Here is a 20,832-nt window from a genome sequence, read left to right on the forward strand (position 1 = left end):
TTGAAATTTTGTCACAGAATATAATAGACTCACCACCAGTGATATTCATAGTATGCTTAAGATTAATGGATTTTTGACTAGATCTTTTTCAGTGACCAGAGGCAAAAGGCAAGGCTGCCCTCTATCAGGCCTTTTGTATGCGATGTCTATAGAACCACTTTTAATTATGCTGAGGAAACAGTTATGTGGTGTTTCTCTTCCTGATTCCCCTGAAATTGCTCCCATTAAACTTACTGCTTATGCGGATGATGTAACGATAGTTATAAAACATTCTGAGGATATTACCAGGTTAACTTCTTGTTTAAATAATTTTCAAAAAGCATCATCTGCTTGCATTAACTGGGAAAAATGTACATCTTTTTTGTTGGGTGATTGGCAAATTTGTGTACCTCCAAAATTGCCAAAACAGTGTAAATGGAGCAGGGATGGATTCAAAATGCTTGGAGTTTATTTTGGGAATGAACAATATGTAAAAAAGAACTGGGAGGGATTAATTGATCGTGTTAATGGTAGGCTTCAGAGATGGAGATGGCTACTTTCGCAACTTTCTTTTAGAGGAAGATGCTTGGTCATTAATAACATTATAGCCTCAATGTTGTGGCATAAGTGTACTGTTCTAGACCCTCCAAAAGACTTGCTTAAATGTGTTCAAAAAACATTGGTTAATTTTTTATGGGATGGATGTCATTGGCTTTCTCCAGGAGTCCTTTACCTTCCAGTGGCAGAGGGAGGTCAAGGGCTTATACATCTGGAGTCAAAGATCTTGGCAATGAGGATGCAAACATTGCAGAAACTATTGTATAGTTCAAATGATGTGCCTTGGGTGTGTTTCGGGAGATCTATACTTAAAGAGATAGGTGGAATTGACAAACAATTATTCCTAATGAAGAAAACTTTTGTCAAACAGTTTTCTGATCTGTCTTTTAGGTTTTATGTCTCAGTGCTCAAATCATGGGACTTGCTTGAAATATCAAGAACTGTTGAGGAGCATTATGGTGTGGAGGAACCTATTTTTTATAATCCTCTTATTGAGCTTCCATCAAATATATCTCAATCTTTAATCAATAGATTTTTGAATACTGGTGTCACTAAAGTTATTGATTTAAGAAGAGGACAATGGAGAACTTCACAGTCTCTTGCTGATCAAGTTGATCAAGGATTTGTTAGGGGTTTTAAATCCTCCGTTCCTTTATCATTTGATCACTTTGTTAATCATGTTTTGGAAGATGGTGTAGTATGGCTGAACTTTCCTCAGTTAAAGGTGTTTCCCAAAGAATGTGGCATTGATGACTCTGGTTCGGTTTCCTTATTGAAAGGCTATGGAAAATTGTTTTTTGTTGGTATAGGAAAAAAATATTGTATCACATATGTGTTAAAAGTTTACATTTGGGTCAATTGAAAGGAAAAGTCGATACTAAATGGAGAGCTCAACTCTCTATATCTGAAGATACTTTTCCATCTTGGAGACTTCTGTATAAACCTCCACTTTCTAAGAGATGTGGTGATCTTAATTGGAGACTGATCCATTGTATCCTAGCTACAAATCAATTTGTTGCCAGGATAAATGAAAATGTTTCATCGAATTGCCCATTTTGTGATGCTCTTGATACTATTTTTCATATGTTTTGTGACTGCCCTAGACTTGATCCTATTTTTGAACTGTTGAGAAAAATAATAACAAAATTAGGGTTTCTGTATACCATCTGTATACCATTCTGTATACCAGCTTATTTATATTGGGCTGTTATTATAAGAAATCTTTACGAGAACAATGTGTACTTGCTAATTTTGTCATTGGTCAAGTTAAATCAGGAAAAGAATGCAGGAAGAGACATTTGTATGGTGGCATTGTTCAGATCCTTAGTGGAAGCACGAGTGGTTATAGAATAAACATATTACAAGCATGTTAATAATGTTACTTTCTTTAAATGGAGATGGTGTGTTAAGGAAGCACTGGTTTCAGTGAATGAGTATGGGGGGTTGGGTTTTAATTGGTAATGAAATTTTTTGAATGGGTGATTTATAATTGAATGTGTTAAGAACATGGTTTATATATATTTATTTATTAGAAAATGTGTGTTTAATGTGAATGTGAAGGAATTATTTATATCTAAATTTTTTATGTAGAATAAAAGAGGTTGTAAAAGTCAAAAGTCTCTCTCTCTCTCTCCTCTCTCTCTCTCTCTCTCTCTCCCCCTCTCTCTCTCTCTCTCTCTCTCTCTCCCCCCCTCCCCCTCTCTCTCTCTCTCTCTCTCTCTCTCTCTCTCTCTCTCTCTCTCTCTCTCTCTCTCTCTCTCTCTCTCGGGAGCCCTGAGTCCATCTATTAATAAACATGTTTACAACATTTGATATGTTAAAATGTGGTCACGGGGTCAACAGTGATCGACTGACCGTCAGTGACGAGACTCTGATCATTAATGAGTTTACAGTCACTGACACTGGAACATACAGAGTTCTGGATTATGAAGGAGAAATCTTGATCACAGTCTCAGTCTCAGGTGAGAGAAGATCAGTGGATGAGGAGAGATATATGAGCTGATTTTACAGCTGAGGTTTATTCATCATGATTTGAGCAGCAAATGCTAAACTGAGTAACCTCTGATATTCTCTACAGAATCTGGTACAGGATCAGACTCAGAGATGACAGAAAATAGTAAGTAAAACAGGAGAGACATTGAGAGCTTTACAAAATCTTTAAAGCAGAGAGTTTAAAAAAACTGTGTTCTCTTCCTCCTTTCTGCTGTAGTGATGTGGATTGCACTGTGTGTGTGTCTTCTGCTGCCTCCGCTGGGTCTGCCTTGGATTATATATGTTGTCTGCAAGGATCCCAAAAAATAGCACCGAAACACTGATCATGATCACTCCCAGGATGTCCCAATGCAAGACATCGGACAGTAGTCCAGAACATCTGGTGACGACACTGGTTAGTTGTAATTCACCGTCAGATCAACAGATCTACAGAGGATTCTGTCAACATACTGTGTGTGTGTGTGTGTGTGTTGTAATGGTGTTGGTGGTGTTTGAGGAGACCCCCCCCCCCCCCCTTCTGTGTAAAGCGATGTGAGTGCAGAGTAAAGCGCTATATAAATGCATCAAATTATTACTTATCATCTACAATAATATCAGAATTGTTGTTTTATTGATGTGGAATCTCACATTATTATTCGATTTTCCTGTAATGTGTTTCTGTCTGTCTCACTCAGTACAAAAGGAAAAGTGTGTCTAAAGTTGAGTCTGTGTTCTTGCCGAGGTGTTTTTCCAATAGTCATCTTAATATTAATAAATTAATCATCTTTAGAGAGATTTCTCCTCACCGCTGTTGCCTTTAACTGATCTCTACAGGAGATTATAAGGTGCTTCTCTTTGTAAACTGAACTGAATCCTCTCTTGCTCTGAAATGATCCGGCATCAAGATAAACTTCTCTTCTTTATCCACTGATGAATCTGTGTAAGCTTCATGTCTTACGTTACATTAGTGATGGACTTCCTCCTTTAGTTTAAAAACAACAAACACATGCGGACTGTTCTCAAAGATTAACCAGAACACTTAAACATTACATGTGTTACTGAGATCTGAGAAGTTATATTCACTCTTTAGCTCATATTGTGACATGTGAACCAGGAAGAAACATGATTTATAACTGAATAATTAAATAATTAAATGTATCATGATGTACATGAAATTAATTTACATTTACATTTATGCATTTGGCAGACGCTTTTATCCAAAGTGACTTGCATTGAATTTCAAGGTACACATTTTTTTTACATTCTTATCAGTTCTTGCTTTCCCTGGGAATTTAAAAAAATGCTAGGAAATGAGGATTTTAACACATCTTTGCACATAGTGGTTTGATGCAATGAATCTAAGTGGGAATGAACTGCTGTAGTAAAAGACAGTGTATGCACATATGCATGAATTGTAAAATATTGTTTTTAAATATGTATGTTTAATATGGCCTTTGGAAGAGCCTTAGCTTCTCCTTAAGTGTCTTCATCATCATCTATAGACCTTTCCACTGTTGTTTTTGTCTGCATAATAGGGGATCTGCATTATTTGTAAATCTGCATGTATTGTGAAAAACTCAATAAATTAAACCACTTTTGTAAGAAACATTTTTGTTGGTGTATTTTTGTATGAATTAAATATTTTGACTATTTTTTTATGTAATATATTACTATGTTTTTTACTATGTTAATATACAATGATATATGAAGGGGATGTTTAAATATTTTACATCTTACGGCATCTCAGATTCAGACACAATCAGACTGAAATCATCAGCGATCTTGTTCAGAAATAAACTTCCACACATCATACAGCAGTTTGTGGAACCACACAACAGACAGAAGAAATGTTTGATGGACCCGTTTTACTAGTAATCCTCTTATTACCTCAGGTTAGGGATGGGCAAATGAAGCCTCAGGAAGCACCGAGGCTTTCCTCTGATTGTTCCAGGAAAAGATTCAAAGCATCAAGAGTGTCGAAAACAGCGCCATCTTGTGGCAGCTCAAATGTATAGCAGCCATAAACCCGAGTGCGCCGTTGAATCTATTAAGCACAAATTAAAGCCTGACTACGCTAAATGTTCAGTTTTCAGATAATATAATTCACATATTAAAGTGTGCCAATAAATTAAATGTAACAACTATATTGATAGCCAACTGATTATAAAAATACCAACATTTGCTTGATGCAAGCTATGCTGTTTAAATGGCAGATTATATGATCATGTAACATAGGCTATAGGCGTATTTATAAAAAATACATATATTTTTTTTTTTAATGGACTTAAACTTCCAGAAACCTTTAGAGTAGTGGCCTGGGTTCAAACTCTCCAACACACAAAGTGATGCATTCACGAGACTGGAAAGAAAGTGAGGCTTCGTTTTCCGTTGATCAGTTTCTCTGAAAACAATCCGCGCTCCTCATACTCGATACACGCTTTGAAGCTTCAGTGTCATGTGAAACATCACTACCTCACGTTACTGATCATAAACGTGCTTAGAGTCATGCTAAAGTGTTCTGGTTTATAAGGTCAGCAACTATTTTTGAAGCTTTGTTTCACTGAATGATTTGTTTTGTACCAGAGAGAGCTGAAACAGTTTTACACTCATGCAGTAACACATTATTCTGAAAGTTTAACCAGAACACTTAAACATTCAGCCCTGGTTTCACAGACGATGCTTAATCTAGTCTCAGACTAAAATACATGTTTGAGCTGTTTTAACTGAAAGCATATCTTAAAATACATCAGTGTCATTGTTTTGTCTCAAGATTCACAGCATTAATGTTTCTAAGGCATGTTTATAAAAGCTACTCACATGTCCTAATTGAACTAAGGTCTAATCCTGGCCTAATCTAAACCCAGTCTGTGAAACAGGGCCTACAAAATTTCGTGACTATGTCACGAACTGCCGTGAGACTGGGTTGTATACTCGATTGCAACCTGTCTTTTGAAAATCATATATCATATGTTACAAAAACAGCCTTTTTCCACCTTAGAAACATTGCTAAGCTACGTAATATGCTATCAGTTTCTGATGCAGAAAAGTTAGTTCATGCATTCATGACCTCGAGACTAGATTACTGTAATGCTTTATTAGCCGGTTGTCCTGCATCCTCAATAAACAAGCTACAGTTAGTCCAAAATGCAGCCGCTAGAGTTCTTACTAGATCAAGAAAATATGATCATATAACACCGATTTTATCATCACTGCATTGGTTACCTATAAAGCTCCGTATTAACTACAAGGTATTGCTACTGACTTATAAAGCCCTAAACGGCTTAGCTCCAGTCTATTTAACGGATCTTCTATCGCCCTATAATCCATCGCGCTCTTTAAGATCACTAAATTCAAGGCTTTTGGTCATACCTAGGATATCCAGAACCACCAAAGGAGGGAGAGCATTTTCACATTTAGCTCCAAAACTCTGGAATAGTCTTCCTGATACTGCAGTTTAAAGCTAGATTAAAGTCGCATCTCTTCAGTCAGGCATTCATATAATCCTACAGTTCAAACTACAATCCGGCCTCTAGCTCATAAATGCCAGAGGAGAACTGGCCCCCGACTGAGCCTGGGTTCTCCCAAGGTTTTTTTTTCTCCATTAGGTCACCTGATGGAGTTTTAGGACACCATTAGGTCACTTGATGGAGTTTTTCGGTTCCTTGCCACTGTTGCCTTTGGCTTGCTCAGTTGGGGATATTTTGGGGATATTTAATTTAATTTTATCAATCAATAAATTCCTCTTGAAACAAACTTTGTTGTATTATTTTAATTTAATACTGTGAAGCTGCTTTGATACAATCTGTATTGTGAAAAGCGCTATACAAATAAAACTGAATGGTACTGTTTTTTTATCAAATCAATGCAGCTTTGAGCAAAAGAGACTTCTTTTAAAAACATTTTAAATCTTATCAATCTCAACTTCTGAACAGTAGTGTATATTTCATTTTATGTAGGCTATATTTATTAAAAAAAAAATATTGAAACCAAAACATGGCATTGTCTAGTGTGCAGGTAAAGTGGACCTCCACATGCTTTTACGGGTCTTCAAGTGCCTTATGTAGTGCCCTGGTATATTTGCCATAGTTGCCCTTTTGGGTCTGCTGCTTTGTCTCCCTCTAAATCCACTTTAGTAAGTAATTTAAAAAAATAGTTTCTCTCTATTTGATGCATAACATTGGACTAAATACAGTATATATGTATACATAGGTCATTCTTTATCAACAATTTTTAATAAATAATATATATATATTATGATCAAATATATTGTATAAATTGTATATTGCAAGACATAACTAATAAGGTGGGGACCCTCCATTAAACTTCAATTCGAACACTGCCCTTAAACCATTTGTAACCTGCCTAGACCGACTGAAATAGAGAAATCTGAGGCACAAAACTGAAACATAAAACACCCATCCAAACATAACTCAGATTATAACAGTCTTTGAATACAGATTTATAACTGCTTCTTGATTCTGGCACTGTTTGAGAGATTTACTGCAGGAGTGAGTTAACAGTCTTAAATATTAAAGTACTAAAATGAGGTTTGAATTTCTTTTACATTAAATCATTTTCTGAACGTGCATTGTGCCATTTTAGCTAAACAAGCATTTATATCTTTAGAAATAAAACGTTTACGGTAACTTGAAAATATTACACTTTAATGTAGTGATCATGTAGATTACGCTGGTCATTCTCAGGGAATGCATTAACGGATAAGACAATTAGGCCTACTTTGAATGCAATAGAAGTCACTTTAGACCCTCTGCCACATGCACTAATGTAATGAACGATCTGATGTAAAGTGTTGTGCAAAACAATGTGAAACTACAAGATTCAGTTTAGAAAGTCTTTATTGCTGATATTTGACAACCGTTTCAGCAGAAGTTCAGGAGTCTTCAGAAGAATCACGAACCTACAAGAATGAATAAGATAATTTCAACTTCAAAAAGCGGGGTGCAAATGTCCCGATCATCCGGTTAGGCTTTATCTTTTTATGATAATGACCGGCTGACTTTACAGATTTACATAACAAAACTGTTGTATGACATGGTTTGTTAGTTTATTACAATACATTTGATCTTCTTGCGGTTCTTGTGGTCATCCTCTTAAACCTGAAAGAATAAACAGATTTAGTTGATCTGCAGTGTGTCCGTCTGAGTTTGATTGCGATCACGTCACCTTAATCGCAGCAGAACATGCGCACGTCATTGAGAGCGGTGTCGTCTCCGTCTCCCTGTGATGGTTCTACCAGTGTCTGTATGCCGCAGATTCCTTTTCCTTCACAGGTTGGGCTCCAGTCGCCCCACGTGCCCCAGTTTGTGCTGAAACCCTTCAGCACTTCACCTCCACTGCATTTGAAACTGGAAAAAGTTCAGATGTGACAATATTATGATAAAATGTAATTATGTTGTTGGACTGAATGTCAGTCACATGATCACCTGCAGCCGACGGCCTAATCACTGCAATCTTGAACAGCAGCACGACTGGTATGAGATTAAGCTATTGATAGGGGGAAACTAGAGTCCTTAAAGGGGGGGGGGTGAAATGCTATTTCATGCATACTGAGTTTTTTACACTGTAAAGAGTTGGATTCCCATGCTAAACATGGACAAAGTTTCAAAAATTAAATTGTACGTTTGAAGGAGTATTTCTGTGCCAAAAATTGTCCTTCCGGTTTGTCACAAGTTTCGGAAAGTTTTTTTCGAGTATGGATCTGTGTCACGTAATGCCTAGTTCACACTACACAACTTTAAACGTCGGCAGATCGCTGTGCTGTTCACACTACATGACTTGTTCTGGAGTCTTGAAATCGTTGTGGTGTTCACACTATGTGACACTACATAACTCTTCTGCAACAGGGGGTTACACACTACAGGAGCTGACAACAAGTCTCGGCGCATTCCAATGGCGAATGGACGGCGGGGTAAAATTGGTGGTATAGATATAGTTGAACACCGTCATTAGAACTCTATAACCGCAAAAAAACGTGTTATTAAAATATTTTTTACAAATTTCTATCTTTTCTATTATGGAGAATGTTTAAATACTAATTAAAAACAATTGTTGGCAGTCTGTGTTATTATTGGTCTACGTTTCCAACTGTATTTGATTCTTTGCAAAGTACCCCCTGACCGACCACCAATCATTTGAGATAGAAATAAAAGCTATGACTATGATATAGTGATGTGCCATCATTATGAGATTTATTAAACAAAAGCATTTCCAATAATAAACATTAGCAATAAACATTTGCAATAATAAACAATGTATCATTACCGATAACTGATCGTGCAGTTCAATTACCCCTTAACTGGCCCCAAACATGTTTGATAAAAGAATATACAATGTGTATATATACATATAATTGTATTATATAATATACAATTATAATAAAAGATAGGATCATAAGATGCGCAATATATTAGGTTTTTTCCACTTAATGAAGTTTTGTTTTGTAAATCGTGAGACATGATTTTTACCACTTCATTAAGTTTTGCTTTGTAGAAAGCATTTATTTAAAGCGAATTTCGTTTTGTAAAAATTGTATCTTAATTTTAATAAATGTTTCATCAACCAATTGCATGTATTTAAAACATAAAAAGCAAATAGGCTATATAATAACCGATTAGTTTTGTCATTTGACTCACGTCATAACCGTCACACCAATTCTGAAACCGGCACACCCCATAACGGATGGATAAGCACACGCGGGCAGCAGGGATTGTCTGTCAGAGAGAGTTGGAAGTGAGTAAAACATTATAATGAAAAAGCAGCTGCCTGTTGTGGTTTGGCAACGATGGTTACAAATACAAAGGGCTTTTGTAATGTCATAACAAGATGATCATTGGCTGTTGCTCGTCGCGACACGTGACACCACAGGCTATCGAGTCGGCCGACAATTCCAGATATTTGGCATGCTAGATATTTTTCTGGCGTCGGCGACGCGTCGGCGATGTGTCAGCGAGGGTTTTTGATGTGTCATTAAGTATTTCACACTTAAAGATTGGCGAGCGCGGATCACCCGCAGATTTGCACGCGATTACAGCCCGACCTGTCGGCGAGCTCGTTAACTTGCAAATCGGGCTTAAATCGGGCTTAAAATCCTGTAGTGTAAACTAGGCATAAGATGGGAGGGAATTTCCTTATATGGGTCCTAAGGGCACTTCTCCGCGGGCGCGCGCGCACTCGTAGACCAGACAGACAGACAGAGAGAGAGAGAGACAGAGAGACAGAGAGACAGAGAAAGAGAGAGACAGAGAAAGAGAGAGCGAGAGAGAGAAAAAGCTGTATGTTACCTTATGTCAGCTCACCAAAGAAGTGTGTTTTTGGTCACCAGGGCAAGACAACCCTACACAGATTCCTAAAGAACCCAGCGTTAAGGTAAAAGTGGATGCAGATTGTTTTTCCGGGCCAAAAACGGAGTTGTGCGAGACTGTTCCCTACATTTCGTCGACGATGTTTTATAAACAAAGCCCAGATCGACGGATTTGCAGATCGTCTAATGCTTAAGGATGGAGCAGTCACAATGATAAAGGTTCGCAGTCGCATGCGGTGAGTAAAACCAGAGAATGTCTAATAGGAAGAGAATTGGCACTCTCTGCTTACTTCCGGTTTCTGGACTGGCTGCAGTAACACGTCTTTGTCCATGCGGGGGCGCTCGCAGGCGAGTGCAGAATGAATGGAGGTCTATGGCGAAAAACCCTCAAAATCCACTTTTCTCAGGATATAATTTTTTGTCTAGTAATTTGAATGTTGTATTCGAAAGGAGATGCAAAGAAATTACACATTGCTGGGTGTTAGATTTTTTAGAGTCACTTATTTGGTTTAAAACGTCTTTTAAAATGTCAATGACGTCAGAATGCTGACGTCATTAGCAGAATGCTAGCGTGTTATGGGCAACAACAACTCAAACTGTAAGAAATCGAAAAGAAATAAGTACTCGTTCATTCAACTTTCGACCTATAACCCATGTTGAACTTGCAAAACCTACAATAAAATCTGAGATTTCTCAACGGCAATCGGGTGAAAGAGACAAATTTAGCCGTCTAGCCCCATAGACTCCCATTCAGTCTGCACTCGCCCGCGATCACCTCCAGTGGAATTCTAATGGAACTGCAACCAAGATCGATACAATGGGGCTAATAGGAAGTGCCAAGGCTCTCCGTAGACGGGCTCTGGTAAAACTGCTTCAAATTAGGGGTGTGCGATATGACGATTTTTGATCGTGGACGATTAAAATGTCTCCACGATCTGCTTTTGAAGAAATATCGTAGAATCGTGCATTATATCTGTTCTGGCGCCTCTGTCACAACATACTGAACAACGCGACGTATATTCACATAAACGGGACACTGCAGTTCACAAAAGTTCATAATTTGCATGTGCTTTAATGCCTTGTCGGTTAAACATTTAATTTGCGTGCTGATGCGCTGTTCTAACGTGTGCGTTTCTCAGCGCGTCCATGTGAAGCTCACATGCACTAAAAGCCTGTCTACCAGCGCCTGGATACTGGACTAAGTTATCTTTCGAGTCTTTACTGTTAAATACACACAAGGTTTACATAAACAAAGTCGTTTCTGTCTAAAGTGAAAGCAAACTTGAGAAAATTGAGAGAAAATCTGCTTGTCAAATGCGTGTATATTAGACGCGTTGCGCGCAACTCTTAAAGAGACAGTAGTAATAGTAAACACGCTGCCGCTTGTCCTTAAAGGGATAGTTCATCCAAAAATAAAAAATATCTCATGTACGCACTCTAATGTTGTTCCAAACCTGTATTCATTTCCTTCTATTATTTTCTAATATTTTTCTAATATTAATATTTTGAAGAATGTGGCTAAACAGTAGCTGGTCCCCATTGACTTCCATAGGAGAAAAATATACTATGGTTGTCACTGGGGTACATCAACTGTTTGGTTACCCACATTCTTCCAAATAACTTTTATTTTCAACAGAAGAAAGAAACTTATTTGAGTTTAAAACAACTTATCAAATTATGATAATTTGAATTTTTAGGAGAACTATCCCTTTAATGTTAATAAAACAACAAAATGCAAAGAGAAAATCACTCACTGCTCTTGACTGATAACTTTAATAGTAGCTTTAATAAGTATCAATGTATAATTTATACAGTGAAGTCTGTTTTGTTTTATTTTCATATTTGTTCATTTAATTTATTTTTTTCAATGCTACTGTTAAATACACCTACTGAAGCTGAAAACATAAAGCACTGTTTAGCCTATTTAATTTGTATATTAAGTTGTGTATGTGTAATGTGTATCTTTGATCTAAATATTTAATAACAAAGAAAATAATGACAAATATTTTTATCTTTGCCCCTGTCTGCCATTTTTTTATTTTGTTACCCAAGGCTTTGTTTTTAGAATATGGACATTAGTTTGGCTGTAATGCTTAGTCACAAAATAGTAAAACCAACATAAAAAGAATCGTGATAAAATCGTTAATCGTGATTTTCCTGAAAAAAATCGTGATATGATATTTTTGCCATATCGCCCACCCCTACTTCAAATCAAATGTCTCTGTGTGTTGTTGTTAGCTCAGCGCGTTAGCCCACAGCTTTAGCTTCGCCCACACACGGCCATAGACAGTATAGAGCTGGTAAGTCCCGCCCCTTCCATAAAACCCCGCTGGACCTCAAAGTTGAAAAACCGTCAATGCAAGTGAATGGGAGAAAATTATTATTTTCTGGTCCCGTTTGAATTGTGCCATGAATGTGAACATATGTTGTCTGTGAATTTTTTATATAATCTTTCATGTTACAAGTTTGACAGTATATGGTATGATTCGTCGGCTAGCAGTTGTGGAAAAGACATAACGAGAAAGACTACATGTCGCCTATGTGACGTCACCCCATAAAGTTGACTTACCCGTGGTTTTCGCCAACCTCACCGATTTTGTTCTCCCTGAAAGAAGGCGGTGAAGTGCACCAAAGACACAGCCATGTTTAGCGGGATCCGTGAGCTAGAGCCGTGTGCGAGTGGTGTTGACGTTTCAAACGCGTCGAGAGTTGTAGTCCACAAAGTGCTCTCACACAAAGTCTACCCGTATCAAACTTCTACCCGCTAAATTGTAGCATTCTTCACACGAAAGATTATATAAAAAATTCACAGACAACATATGTTCACATTCATGGCACAATTCAAACGGGACCAGAAAATAATTATTTTCTCCCATTCACTTGCATTGACGGTTTTTCAACTTTGAGGTCCAGCGGGGTTTTACGGAGGGGGCGGGACTTACCAGCTCTATAGCACACGCACGCCTCCAGACGCCCGTTTTTTTCCGGAAAAACTCGCTACAGCCTATCTGTCTTTTATAAATATAATAAAACTAAAGACTTTTGAGATATGAAGGATGCAATACTACTCTATAGGTACTCAAGATTAACAGGAGATTGAGTGAAAATGAGTCCCCCCCCCCCCCCCTCCTCCTCCCCCTCCCCTAAATAGCTAAATAAACCCAGGATGGGTAAGAGATGGCGTAAAAGGTTTACACGGAGTAAGAGATGTTATAACTTAGCACCACAAAACTCACTTGATGCCGTTTGCGGCCGTATCATCTCCAGATCCTTGGGAAGGTTCAACTTTAAGCTGGAAAGCTGTCAAGAATCCAGCACACCTTTGAACCTTTCTCCACTCACCCCAGCTGAAGAAAACACAAAGAGAGGTTTCCTGATCAAATCAATCAAAGAAAATCCTCAATTTACTTAAATAGCTTAAACACTTAATGCAATAATTGTTAATAATCTGAGTCCATTACCCTCCTTTGCTGGACGAAATTGAGCTGAACTGCTTTATGTTTTTGAACTGATTGACACAGTAAAGACGAATCCCATTGAGCGCTGTATCATCGCCACCATAAACAAAAGCTGATTCCACCTTAAAAGAACAAGACAATCTTCCGTTTGAAAGAGGTAACTTTAACCCAACCCATAGTAACGTTTATCTCCATGCTCTTTAATATTACACATTCACTTTAGAAACCTGGAATTAAATGACAAACAGAAACTCCACAGTTTTCAACCTTTGAAGCATTCATCCACTACCCTGGTAATCCAGAGTTCTTGCAAGAGCACAAGTTGAATTTGCTCAGCGAGTTACTCTGGCGTTGAGTCATGATGCTCATTAAATATGCCCCTCGATCCGAGCTGCACCAATCACAGCGGGTTATCTGATATAGGCGGAGCTAAACAGATGACGACAGCGCTGTGACGTCAAAGTCATTAGTAAACATTGCAAGATGGCTATGGATGAACACCAGAGGAGTATTGCACAAAAGCAAGATAAGGGATTAAGCTGGGATTTTCCAGTTATCCTGGCTGAATTTAGCCCTGACTCGGTTGCATGAAGGGAGGCTAAATTAATCTACATTAAGTTACTATGGAGATTTACACTTTGCAGCTAGCCTGCTCCGGAGCAGGCTAACAACCAGGCTAAGATTAATCCTAGTGATTTATCGGCTAGTTCCTCCCTAAATCCTACTAGATATTAATGTGTTTTAGTCACTTCATGGTCCTGCATTAAAATACTAGATAAACTGTCATTCATCTAAGTATATGCGTATACTGTTATTTTAGTTATTGAAAACTGCTGTTCATTTCACTGTCAGAGGTTTGATGAATATTATTCGAGATTTAAAGCATTTATTGTCATACACCCAGTGAGGAAAGCAGATTTTCCTGAGCAATTATTACTTTACTGTCCACAATGAATGCCAACACAGTGCAAAAGAACTATACAATACAAAATGAGAAATAGAATATAGACTATGTATCTATATATGCAAGTATAGAGTAGAAATGTACTGTTGAATGAGAAAAAATATCAATATATTATATTTTATTGCAGTTGATGAGATACAGTGCTATGCATAAGTTTAGACACCCATGCTAAAGTTGACTAAAAAGATGAATAAAAAAATCATCTTTTGGAAATTGAACTTAATGCCTTAATTAAAAAAAAAATAGGAAAAATCCAACCTTTAAGGACACCAATTTTCTTTGTGAATGAATAATGTATCGTAAATAAATAAATGTTCTTCCTTAAAATACAGGGTTTATAAGTCTGGACACCCCTATGTTAAATTCCCATAGAGGCAGGCAGATTTTTATTTTTAAAGGCCAGTTATTTCATGGATCCAGGATACTATGCATCCTGATAAAGTTCCCTTGGCCTTTGGAATTAAAATAGCCCCACATCATCACATAGCCTTCACCATACTTAGAGATTGGCATGGTTTTATTTCAGTTAGCCTAATGATTTGCATTGAGAGATGATCTTATGGAAAGAACTCCATGCCAATCTCTAGGTATGGTGAAGGCTATGTGATGATGTGGGGCTATTAGATGGATAAAAATAGAGCAAATTATCTGATTATAGATTACATCAAATCAATTAGAAACAAAACCTACATACAAATTGATAAGAGTAAAAAGATTTAACAGATTATTGACATAAAATAAACTAAATAGATCAAATAGATGCACATAGTGGGTAGATGTTTGCAATTATTCTACATGTTAAATGCATGTCCACTGGTCACATTTAAGGCAAAGTATACAATTATTTTTGAAAATGACAAGTAGGGCCTAACTCCTTGAATTGTAATTAGGGTTTCAGTGGAGCACTGGTTATTTGGACTACTTATGCATTCAATCGGTCCGCTATTGTTTGCCAAGCATTCTCTCTTTGCTTTATTACAGCAGCTGTATTGCCTTTTTTACATATTATATGTTTCACTTCTTCATACGTTGCCATAAGAAGCTGTTGCTCATTAGGCGAAAAGTATGCCGCACGGGTTTTGTCCATTTTTGCATCGGTGATTCTGTGATCGATTTCATGATCTTTTTAAGAATGCCGTGAACGCGCATTTATCCAAACTATATACACCCGGCTTGACATATCCGCGCGTTCTCATCCTGGCTCAGCAAACGTGCAACGGATTAAGCCAGGATGCACTGATTAAACTAGGTCAAGCCGCGACTGTTCTGTTATCCTGGCTTTCTTAATTCTACTTTTGTGCAATACCCCTCTGTTGTTTGAAACGGCTTTGACTGCTGCAATGAACGAGTTAGACTTGGCTTTTTATCTAAAACAGGAACAGAAGACGCCGCTCGAATCCTTCCTTTGCAAGAAGGGCGTTTTTGCTGTTTTTGCCGACCAGATACGCCAAAAGTCTAATCTACCAGTTAACTCCACAGGTAGCAAAGTGTATGGGATTTATTGTTGTGATTGGTCGTAGTGTTATCCTATTGCGTGCTGTGAGATTTTCAAATGCAGGCTTGGTGCCGCCCCTCGAGCTGGCCGAGTTTCATTATTCAACCCCAGACCTATTAATCTTTTAGATTAAGGTCTGAATTTCCAGACTACTCAATACCCATATTAGCAAACAATGCCCAACTTACCCTTAAAGTAAACCCTGTGGCGTATGTTCCACTTGGACACATTTCCACAGGCCCCCAATCTCCCCACTTCATCCCATTCTTCACCGTCAGCTCAGATCTGTAAGATCGGTCGGCGCTCACATGCCCAATAACGGCTAGCAGTGAAAACATCATGGAAAAGAAGTGATGCATTGCTACAGCACTGGCCTGAATACTGAGAATTATATTAGTTTTTAGATAGACTATCTGCAGAAAATGATAAAGCAGAGACAATATAATACCATAAGGAAGAAGCCTCCTATTTATACACAAGAATCATTAACCAAAGTACTCAAAGATCAACCCCTACCATATTTGGCATATTAAGAAATTATATTTTATTAACAAAGTTCGGGAGGAGCACATTAACATAATTAAGATAATCAAACCTAATTAAACACGTGTGGAGCACATTCAGTTAATCAACCCAATCAACGAGTTAAGAGGTATATATATACAGCAGATGATCACGCTTTGGGTCAAAGGTGTTGTCAACTCTGGGCTTGTTGTCTTTAGCTCTACTCCTGTTGTTTCCCCACTGAAGTCAGGTTCTAATCTTAACCTTTTCATGTCCTTGAACTCCAGTAAACTGAACCAAGATGGCTGATTTCCTTTTAAGGTTCTAGAAGTAGTTGTGTCCCAATGTGAATGCTGCGTCCTTCGAAGGCTGAACCATGTAGCCCTCGTAGGATCTCCTAATTGCGTAAGCAGGTGTTCCTGATCACCGCTTTAGCGCCAAGCAACTGCACAAGAGGACAGCTGCCATCCTGATAATTAATTTGATTAATTTGATATTAATTTGACTTGAATAGTACTGTTTTTTTATCAAATCAATGCAGCTTTGAGCAAAAGAGACTTCTTTTAAAAACATTTTAAATCTTATCAATCTCAACTTCTGAACAGTAGTGAATATTTCATTTTATGTAGGCTATATTTATTTTAAAAAAAATATTGAAACCAAAACATGGCATTGTCTAGTGTGCAGGTAAAGTGGACCTCCACATGCTTTTACGGGTCTTCAAGTGCCTTATGTAGTGCCCTGGTATATTTGCCATAGTTGCCCTTTTGGGTCTGCTGCTTTGTCTCCCTCTAAATCCACTTTAGTAAGTAATTTAAAAAAATAGTTTCTCTCTATTTGATGCATAACATTGGACTAAATACAGTATATATGTATACATTAGGGGTGGCACGGTACATGAAAAAACATCCGAACCGTTCGGTTCGCTTGTCTCGGTTCGGTGCGCGTGTGCGTCGCGCGGTTTGCACGGTTCGACGCATGCGCAATGTAGCCTCGTGCCCGTGCTAATACAATGCTAAATCATAAATCAGACATATGTAGAATTACATTACAATGTCCAGCAATCGATTTAAATAGTACACTGAGTTTACCTAGACATTTAATGAGATCTACTCCACTATATGTTGTTTTTTTCGGGTGAATAAATAGGCTACATAGATCGACTGTTCCACGTAGCCTAATGGTCCAGTGGCAGAACTTGCCAAGCGTATCAAAGGTTCTGAGTTCTAATCTGCACTCGTATATATTTTTTTCTTTATCAAAACCGATTATGTTTATCAGCGGTTGTATATCAAGCAGGGACCGATTTGTATGAATTTTGTTTTATTATTTAATCGGAACGAATAGAGTAGCCTTGAGTCTCCTCAATGGATTGAAGCGCGCGTCCGAGTGATGAATGTGCGGCCGCTGCGGTGTGTGCGCGAGCCACGAGAACACTGTATCAGCGCCACTGATCGCAACTGCAACGAGCACTTTGATCACTTGATTAAAAAAACACATTTCAGCGCTAAATTGCTTCTTATTTAACAAACGAATGAAACAAATACTTTGCTAGTTAACTGGAAATGTTTTATTTATTTGTATTGGTAGGCCTACACCCATGCTGCAAGATAATATCAACCCTGGCAAAAAATGGTGGGGACATGTCCCACCCGCAAATTACGCCTATGATGACGAGACACGAGGATAAATTGACAAATAACGGTCCAACACAGCCCACGTAGCTCTCACTACAGATGATGGACCTCCAGGGCCACTGAAAGTTTCCTGAGGGTGACTGCTCACTCATATTACTTCAGAATGGGAAATGAGAAGCTGCGTTTTGCAAACACACCCCATTTATGAAATAAATAAATAAATAATTAGATAATTCAGCTATATATCATATGCTGAAGTAAATTTTTGGAGTGTTAAAGATTAAAAGAAAAAACAACAACATGAACCGTACAGAACCGAAAACCGTGACCCTAAAACCGTGATACGAACCGAACCGTGGGTTTTGTGAACCGTGCCACCCCTAGTATACATAGGTCATTCTTTATCAACAATTTTTAATAAATAGTATATATATATATTATGATCAAATATATTGTATAAATTGTATATTGCAAGACATAACTAATAAGGTGGGGACCCTCCATTAAACTTCAATTCGAACACTGCCCTTAAACCATTTGTAACCTGCCTAGACCGACTGAAATAGAGAAATCTGAGGCACAAAACTGAAACATAAAACACCCATCCAAACATAACTCAGATTATAACAGTCTTTGATTACAGATTTATAACTGCTTCTTGATTCTGGCACTGTTTGAGAGATTTACTGCAGGAGTGAGTTAACAGTCTTAAATATTAAAGTACTAAAATGAGGTTTGAATTTCTTTTACATTAAATCATTTTCTGAACGTGCATTGTGCCATTTTAGCTAAACAAGCATTTATATCTTTAGAAATAAAACGTTTACGGTAACTTGAAAATATTACACTTTAATGTAGTGATCATGTAGATTACGCTGGTCATTCTCAGGGAATGCATTAACGGATAAGACAATTAGGCCTACTTTGAATGCAATAGAAGTCACTTTAGACCCTCTGCCACATGCACTAATGTAATGAACGATCTGATGTAAAGTGTTGTGCAAAACAATGTGAAACTACAAGATTCAGTTTAGAAAGTCTTTATTGCTGATATTTGACAACCGTTTCAGCAGAAGTTCAGGAGTCTTCAGAAGAATCACGAACCTACAAGAATGAATAAGATAATTTCAACTTCAAAAAGCGGGGTGCAAATGTCCCGATCATCCGGTTAGGCTTTATCTTTTTATGATAATGACCGGCTGACTTTACAGATTTACATAACAAAACTGTTGTATGACATGGTTTGTTAGTTTATTACAATACATTTGATCTTCTTGCGGTTCTTGTGGTCATCCTCTTAAACCTGAAAGAATAAACAGATTTAGTTGATCTGCAGTGTGTCCGTCTGAGTTTGATTGCGATCACGTCACCTTAATCGCAGCAGAACATGCGCACGTCATTGAGAGCGGTGTCGTCTCCGTCTCCCTGTGATGGTTCTACCAGTGTCTGTATGCCGCAGATTCCTTTTCCTTCACAGGTTGGGCTCCAGTCGCCCCACGTGCCCCAGTTTGTGCTGAAACCCTTCAGCACTTCACCTCCACTGCATTTGAAACTGGAAAAAGTTCAGATGTGACAATATTATGATAAAATGTAATTATGTTGTTGGACTGAATGTCAGTCACATGATCACCTGCAGCCGACGGCCTAATCACTGCAATCTTGAACAGCAGCACGACTGGTATGAGATTAAGCTATTGATAGGGGGAAACTAGAGTCCTTAAAGGGGGGGGGGTGAAATGCTATTTCATGCATACTGAGTTTTTTACACTGTAAAGAGTTGGATTCCCATGCTAAACATGGACAAAGTTTCAAAAATTAAATTGTACGTTTGAAGGAGTATTTCTGTGCCAAAAATTGTCCTTCCGGTTTGTCACAAGTTTCGGAAAGTTTTTTTCGAGTATGGATCTGTGTCACGTAAGATGGGAGGGAATTTCCTTATATGGGTCCTAAGGGCACTTCTCCGCGGGCGCGCGCGCACTCGTAGACCAGACAGACAGACAGAGAGACAGAGAGACAGAGAAAGAGAGAGACAGAGAAAGAGAAAGAGAGAGCGAGAGAGAGAAAAAGCTGTATGTTACCTTATGTCAGCTCACCAAAGAAGTGTGTTTTTGGTCACCAGGGCAAGACAACCCTACACAGATTCCTAAAGAACCCAGCGTTAAGGTAAAAGTGGATGCAGATTGTTTTTCCGGGCCAAAAACGGAGTTGTGCGAGACTGTTCCCTACATTTCGTCGACGATGTTTTATAAACAAAGCCCAGATCGACGGATTTGCAGATCGTCTAATGCTTAAGGATGGAGCAGTCACAATGATAAAGGTTCGCAGTCGCATGCGGTGAGTAAAACCAGAGAATGTCTAATAGGAAGAGAATTGGCACTCTCTGCTTACTTCTGGTTTCTGGACTGGCTGCAGTAACACGTCTCTGTCCATGCGGGGGCGCTCGCAGGCGAGTGCAGAATGAATGGAGGTCTATGGCGAAAACCCCTCAAAATCCACTTTTCTCAGGATATAATTTTTTGTCTAGTAATTTGAATGTTGTATTCGAAAGGAGATGCAAAGAAATTACACATTGCTGGGTGTTAGATTTTTTAGAGTCACTTATTTGGTTTAAAAAGTCTTTTAAAATGTCAATGACGTCAGAATGCTGACGTCATTAGCAGAATGCTAGCGTGTTATGGGCAACAACAACTCAAACTGTAAGAAATCGAAAAGAAATAAGTACTCGTTCATTCAACTTTCGACCTATAACCCATGTTGAACTTGCAAAACCTACAATAAAATCTGAGATTTCTCAACGGCAATCGGGTGAAAGAGACAAATTTAGCCGTCTAGCCCCATAGACTCCCATTCAGTCTGCACTCGCCCGCGATCACCTCCAGTGGAATTCTAATGGAACTGCAACCAAGATCGATACAATGGGGCTAATAGGAAGTGCCAAGGCTCTC

General features: G+C 38.2%; 1 protein-coding gene and 1 long non-coding RNA gene across 2 annotated transcripts in view; both read left to right on the top strand.

Moving 5' to 3' along the window:
- The window catches only part of LOC311093928 (uncharacterized protein), a 773,523-nt gene that overhangs the window by 130,304 nt on the left and 622,387 nt on the right, over positions 1 to 20,832 (top strand). The gene's annotated exons all lie outside the window — the stretch shown is intronic.
- On the top strand, positions 2,370 to 4,114 carry LOC311094020. Its single transcript, XR_014608516.1, has 2 exons — positions 2,370 to 2,653; positions 2,747 to 4,114. It is a non-coding gene; the product is annotated as an uncharacterized lncRNA (long non-coding RNA).

Source organism: Abramis brama (genome assembly GCF_963993115.1).
Source record: "Abramis brama genome assembly, chromosome: 12".
Lineage (NCBI taxonomy): Eukaryota > Metazoa > Chordata > Actinopteri > Cypriniformes > Leuciscidae > Abramis > Abramis brama.